The sequence below is a fragment of the Pleurodeles waltl genome, chromosome 7, assembly GCF_031143425.1.
Source record: "Pleurodeles waltl isolate 20211129_DDA chromosome 7, aPleWal1.hap1.20221129, whole genome shotgun sequence".
In the NCBI taxonomy this organism is placed as follows: Eukaryota; Metazoa; Chordata; class Amphibia; order Caudata; family Salamandridae; genus Pleurodeles; species Pleurodeles waltl.
The window spans coordinates 366,295,120-366,302,510 of record NC_090446.1 but is presented as its reverse complement, the minus strand read 5'-3'; positions in this window follow the sequence as shown (position 1 = coordinate 366,302,510).

Below are 7,391 nucleotides of genomic sequence, written 5' to 3'. Positions count from 1 at the left end.
TTGGTTGGAAGCAGCACTTTATCTAAGATGCCAGTACAAGTTCTTGGATAGATTTCACTTATTTTCTGGCTGTCGCTAAGTCCTGCTGCAGGAGCTGAGGCACAGAGTCTTTTGTGTTTTCAAGCAATATTTATTTACATTTTATTGTATCGTAAAATGAAACATTTGAGGCTGGCCAGTCTCCCTGATGCCTGCTGGGACAGTTTCCTGCAGGCTTACAGATGTGCAGCACCCCACTGACATGAGACATCTACTGGTCTCACTCACTAGCAGGAGCATGGTGGGCAGGTTAATTCTTCAGCCCTGCACCAAACACCTAGTCAGTTGCGAGCTTTATACATGAAAGGCAGAAAGAAAGCAATTTCAGCCCATCTCACCTTCTAGCCTCTCGCTAGATATATATCAGCAACTTATTGGCTGTGAATGCTTCTCTCATTCCCAGCAGGCCTCAGTATGTGACTCGGTTTATTTTTCAATGTCACCTAAGCAATAATTGCAAGTCCTGCCTTAGCCTTCAAAGTGATACGAAACAGTGACTGTCTAAAGAAACATGCCAACTGTGCCAATTATCAAGCCGCTATAAGCAAGAGATGTCTTCTGAATGATCCACAAACACCTAGTCCAATTGGGATAGGGTGGAAGTTGGAAAAACACAAGGGAGCAGAGCAATTGGTAGTGGTCTGGATGGAGGGGCAGCCAGCACCTTAGGCTGTATTAGATCTACTAGTTTGCAACTGCATTAGGAACTGCAATTTGCCTACGTGTCTGCTGTCTAAATTATCTCAAGAGCACTGACATGTACAGACGTACCGCCTGTCAAAATCAAACAGACGCAGAAAATGGTGACACCTATTCAGAAGAAGATTATGACGAAGAATGTGAATGATAAAATTGGGTTTATGTTCACTCATGACATACATTGCCTATGTAAGATGTGACAACTGTTAGTAATTATATGTGACAATTATGCATATAATCTGTATCGATATTTGAGGAGTACAATGAAGTTTTATTGTTATTAATTTAAGGACTATATTGTTATTTTTACCATTAATAATCATAATTATTTTTTAATTTTATTGAAATTAACCAACCTGGTGGAAGTAGATTTTATTTCCACATATTATGATGAATTTGTATGCTGTTTATCAACAATATGAAAACCATTATTTTTTCAGCTATGGTTGCTAATCCAATAATATCAGACAGAAGGCAAAGAGTGATGACTTGCTATCACATATTTTCCATATCTAGGAATCCATATCTTGCAAAGAAAAGTCAAGTTAGAACCCATCCCCCCGACTGGTACCAATGGCCTAAATTTGGGGCCCTCGCTCATGGCCTAACCCCAATTATGAGCATTTCAAGCTTAGTCAAACTTGTTACAAAGAGGAATAAATGATAGATGGGTTCAAGACCCAGCTAAGGGACTTAGTGAGCACATGGGCAGACAATGGCCAATTCAAAGAGGTGATGGCACAGATCATTCAAGGGTGTTAATTGACATGAAAGAGATGGTGAAGACATGCCATGCCTGCCAAATAATTGGGGGAAGAAAGGGTAGGACAAAAAGTAAATATTAGAAGAAAATATGGACACAGACATACTGTTTCTTACAGAAAATAAAAAACAGTTCTATTAGAAAAGTCAAGACATATTAAAGTCTTCAAATGTACTAGGAAAGTTGACCAACCGTTTCCTGCAAGAAAAACAATTCTCATGTTGGACACTGCTTTTTGTTGCTATGAACTAGAATTAGACATTTGCCATTAATACCCCTGGCAGTCAGAGGAAGATAAAATCTCAGAGGATGTTTCAACTGTTACAGATGTCTTGTCTTTTGAGTTGGGCACTACATAATTATTAGAATCATCTTGAACAGACATGGTGTTCAATACTGTCTCAGCTCTAGTCTGAACACTCTCACACAAATTTTGTAATACATCAGTAGATAACATTGAGTGAGTATGCTGTAAACTATTGTTATTAACATCTGTATTATGTCTATTAATAATGCCTGCTTGTTGAAAAGTGACCGGAACAAGACTATTCCCATGCCTCCATCCTTTCCCTTCCATTAAAACACAAGTTTTAGATACCTTAAGTCCTTAGTAGGTGACCAAAAACAGGATTCAGCTCTATTTTAATGGTTTTTCCTAGAACCTACATTGAAATCAGTGAAAGTTTTTGCCTCCATTTGTTTGTCAAACACTATTTCCTGTAGACTTTCGCCTCTTCCAGTGTTCAGGTAATTTCTATCATCTTTGTAGAAATCTCTTAACCAATTATTTAACATATTAGTTTTTGGTTCCATTTCCCTCTATATTTTGAATGAAATTACACAGATCACACAATGGGGAGATGTAAGATATGACTATATTTTGTGATTTCACAAAATGTATAACATCCCAACCAACAGACAACGCTGTTTGGATAACCTACTACAGAAAATGTTTTGAACATTCCACAGGACCAATTGAGCCTTGGTTGCAAAGAGCCACTTTGAAGTGTTTAATATAATTTTTCTTTAAATGTGCACATTTCATCCAATACAAAATGTGTACCATTGTCAGTAACATGAACTTATAGAGAACCTTCAAAACAAAACATTTTTCAAAGAAGCTAATTACATTCTGTGTGGATGCTGAATCAACAAATGAAAAGAAAAAACACTTTGAAAAATAATCAATTGAGACAATCAGGTACCTCAAATGAGAAGGTAAAAACTGGAATGGACCAGAGGAATGTAAAGCTAATTTTCTCAAGGTCCATTAGAAAGTGGCACAGGAAAAGTGGCCTTTCTTGTGTTTTCGAATGTTTGTCAGAACACAAATATTCTTTGCAACTATTCAAATTACGCACCTGAATATCCATATGTAGCCACCGATAAAACTGGCATAGTTTTTTGTATGCTGCTGTTACACCTAAATGACCCTTGGTAACGCAGAATTTTGGTTGTACCATCGTACGTCACAGAAGTGACATGATAATGTAATCAACCATACATATATTGTGTGTCCTAACATTACTAATGTAAAGCGAAGTACCTAAATCATATTATTGAAGGCATAATCACTGTAGAGAATCAGGAGTTATATCCATGCATTTTCTAATGTGTGATTTTAAGATGCTGAATTGTAATATGTAGGCGCATCTAAATTAATGTATTTTGACTATTTTACTATGATGTAATGGCATATAGTAAATTTCATTTCTGAGTCATGTATTATTTTATAATTGCAAGATGCACTTTTAATCGTTGATTTGAAATGTGCATTAATGCCATGTTAACTTAGCATAGCCGAAGGCCTGAAATATTTAATTTCCAGTGTCAACTTTCAGCATGGAGTTTGCTTGCTCTGTAATATTCTTGCTTTGCAGGTGCATTCGTGCGAGTCTACAGTTAATGGAGAGCATGGTGCGTGTGGTATGGGAGGATACTTTTGGTAAGGACAAAAGGAGCGCTAACGAACTGAAAAGAAAGAACTCCTGTTTGTGTATCCGGTACGGAGAGACATTAAAGGTTGTCCTGATGTTCAAATTGTGGGATGCGAGGTTCAGTGGGAGTTGCCTTGCAAATACAATGGAAAACTAGTGGTTTGGATGACATAGACTTCTCAAAGGTTTTGTGAGTTTAATTGGCATAAACCTAGTTATACAAAAGAGATTCCTTGTGGCTTTTGACGGGAGAAGATCCCCTTGAGACTTCGAGGAGTCCTCTCTACTCGTTTTCCTTTTTGTGGCTTCATGCTATACATCACCTTTCTATCAGGACTTTTACAGAGGTTTCTGATATGCTGTCACTTTCTGACATTCTTAATGATTCCTATATTTCCTGAGAATTAACTAGGATTTCCAATAGTTTAGTTTAAGGCACTAGGTTAACAGGTTTTCCCATGATTAAGCAAGAGGATAGCGACTTGCATACTGATCACCAGATCCAATTTCTCATCTTTTGTATTGCTCTAACCAAAATTCTTGTATGCCTTATGGTCATAAGACTCAATTTTATTTGACAATTTACTTCTCCTTTGGTGATTCTGTACTTGTACAGCATGTTCTTGAGATTAATTTATATCAGTTTGTGTAGGACCATCTTGCCTGGCATGTTACCTGCATTTTTTCATGTATGTAAGTTTGTTTTTGCCTGTCTCACTGGGATCTTGCTAGCCAGGACCCCAGTGCTCATAGTTTGTGGCCTGAAAGTGTGTACCTGTCTGGCGACTAACTGTGTCACTGAGTCTCTGCTAACCAGAACCTCAGTGCTTATACTCTCTCTGCCTTTAAATTTGTCACTATAGGCTAGTGACCACTTTTACCAATTTCAATTGGCACACTGGAACACCCTTATAATTCCCTAGTATATAGTACCTAGGTGCCCAGGGTATTGGGGTTCCAGGAGATCCCTATCGGCTGCAGCATTTCTTTTGCCACCCACAGGGAGCTCAGACAAACCTTTACACAGGACTGCCACTGTAGCCTGAGTGAAATAACATACACGTTATTTCACAGCCATTTTCACTGCACTTAAGTAACTTATAAGTCTCCTATATGTCTAACCTTCACTTGCTGATGGTTAGATGCAAAGTTACGAAGTGTGAGGCAAACCTTGCACTAGCAAAGGTGCCCCAACATATTTCCCTGGACTTTGTGAGTGCGGAGACACCATTACAAGCGTGTACTACATATAGGTCAATACCTATATGTAGCTTCACAATGGTAACTCCGAATATGGCCATGTAACATGTCTAAGATCATGGAATTGTCCCTCCCATGCCAAATCTGATATTGGGGTGCCAATCCCATGCATCCCCAGGGCTCCACTATTGACCCCGGGTACTGCCAAACCAGCTCTCTGGGGTTTTCTCTGCAGCTACTGCTGCTGCCACCCCACAGACAGGGTTCTGCCCTCCTGGGGTATGGGCAGCCCAGTCCCAGGAAGGCAGAACAAAGAATTTCCTCTGGGAGAGGGTGTTACACCTTCTCCCTTTGGAAATAGGTGTTAAGGGCTGGGGAAGGGTAGCCTCTCCCAGCCTCTGGAAATGCTTTAAGAGGGCACAGATGGTACCCTCCTTGCATAAGCCAGTCTACACCGGTTCAGGGAACCCCCGGTCCCTGCTTTGGCGTGAAACTGGACAAAGAAAGGCCTCTGAGTGGCCAGTGCCAGCAGGTGACGTCAGAGACCCCTCCTGATAGGTGCTTACCTGGCTAGGTGGCCAATCCTCCTCTGAGGGCTATTTAGGGTCTCTCCTGTGGGCTTTTCCTCAGATAACGACTTGCAAGAATTCACCAGAGTTCCTCTGCACCTCTCTTTTCGACTACTGCCAAGCATCGACCGCTGACTGCTCCATGACGCCTGCAAAAGTGCTACAAAGTAGCAAGAAGACTACCAGGGACATTGTAGCGCCTAATCCTGCTGGATTTCTCCACTGTTCCCTGGTGGTGCATGCTTTGGAGGTTGCCTGCCTTCATCCTGCACTGGAAGCCACAAAGAAATCTCCTGTGGGTCGACGGAATCTTCCCCCTGATTCAGCAGGCACCAAACTTCAGCGTCACTGGTACTCTGGGGCCCCTCTCATCCTGATGAGCGTGGCCCCTAGAACACAGGTGGTGGACCCAAGTGACCCAGACTGTCCAGTGGTCCAACTGTCCAAATTTGGAGGAGGCAAGTCCTTGCCTCCCTCTCCAGACAGTAATCCTGTGCAGCGCGTAAACTGCAGCTACTAGGGCTTCTGTGCACATTTCCACAAAATCCTTCATGCACAGCCAAGGCTAGGTCCCCACACTGACTTGCGATGCTTAGCTCCCTGAGTTGATGTCCGGCTTAGTGGGACCCTCTTTTGCAGTGTTGAGACGACCGCCGTGTTCAGACTTCTTGAACCTGTGTTCAAGGACTTCTGCGGGTGCTGCCTTCTTGTGCGTGGGCTCTCTGCGTTGCTGAGGGCCCCCTCTTTCTCCTCTTCCAAGTGGCGACATCCTGGTCCTTCCTGGGCCAGGGCAGCACCCTTTTTCTTCAACCGCAACTCTTGCAGCTAGCAAGGCTTGTTTGCGGTCTTTTGCCAAAGAAACAACTCTGCCTCCTCCAGCACTCCGTGGGACATCTTCTGCGCGAAGGAGAAGTTTCTAGCACCTTCTGTTGTTGCAGAATCTTCAACTTCTTCCATCCAGAGGCAGCCATTTTGCACATTCATCTGGGGTTTAGTGGGCTCCTGCGCCCCCTGGACACTTTTGCGACTCTTGGACTTGGTCCCCTTCCTTTGCAGGTCCTCAGGCCCAGGAATTTGTCTTCAGTGCTTTGCAGTCTGTTGTGGTCTTCGCAAAATCCTCTATCACGACTCTTGTGTGTTTCTAGGGAAATCGTCCTACTTTACTCCTACTTTCCAGGGTCTTGGGGTGGGGTATCTTGGACACCCTTAGTGTTTTCTTACACTCCCAGTGACCCTTTACACACTACACTAGCCCAGGAGTCCATTTGTGGTTCACATTCCACTTTCATAGTATATGGTTTGTGTTGACCATTAAGCCTATTGCATCCTTTTGTATTCTACAGTGTTTGCACTATTTTCTAACTGTTTTACTTACCTGATTTTGGTTTGTATGCATATTTTGTGTATTTTACTTACATCCTAAGGGAGTATATCCTCTGAGATAGTTTTGGCACATTGTCACTAAAATAAAGGACCTTTATTTTTAGTAACTCTGAGTATTGTGTTTCTTATGATATAGTACCTTTATGATATAAGTGGTATAGTAGGAGCTTTGCATGTCTCCTACTTCAGCCTAAGCTGCTCTGCTATAGCTAACTCTATCAGCCTAGGCTGCTAGAACACTACTACTCTACTAATAAGGGATAACTGGGCCTGGAACAAGGTGAAGGTACCATTGGTACCCACTATAAGCCAGGCCAGCCTTCTACAGTTTGGTTCCAAACTTGTAATAAACCTTTGAACTTTATCCTCTGCCTCCTCAATTTAATATGTGACTGTAGGAAAGTGCCTCTTTTGACATATTCAACTTTTTGTCTGGATTTTGGTGTAATTTTGACTGAAAGTGCACTAGATCACTGCTAACCAGGTCCCTAGGGCCAGATCTCTTTCCCCAAAACTGCACAGTAGTTTTCCCCAATTGGCAAAACCTTTAGCACCCACTGTACGTCCCTAGTAAAAGGTACCATTGGTACCTAGGACTTGGGGTACTAAAGAGGGTACCTAGGGACTGCAGCAAAAATTGTGCCACCCTAAGGGACCCCTCAACAAGCACATGACCAGCAGCCTTTGCAGGCTGCAAGTCTTGGTGCGGACAAAAGTGAAAACATGACATGGCACACAGCCTATGTGCAATGCCCCCTTAACTCAGCACGTAATATATGTAAATCACCCTTCTAGCAGACC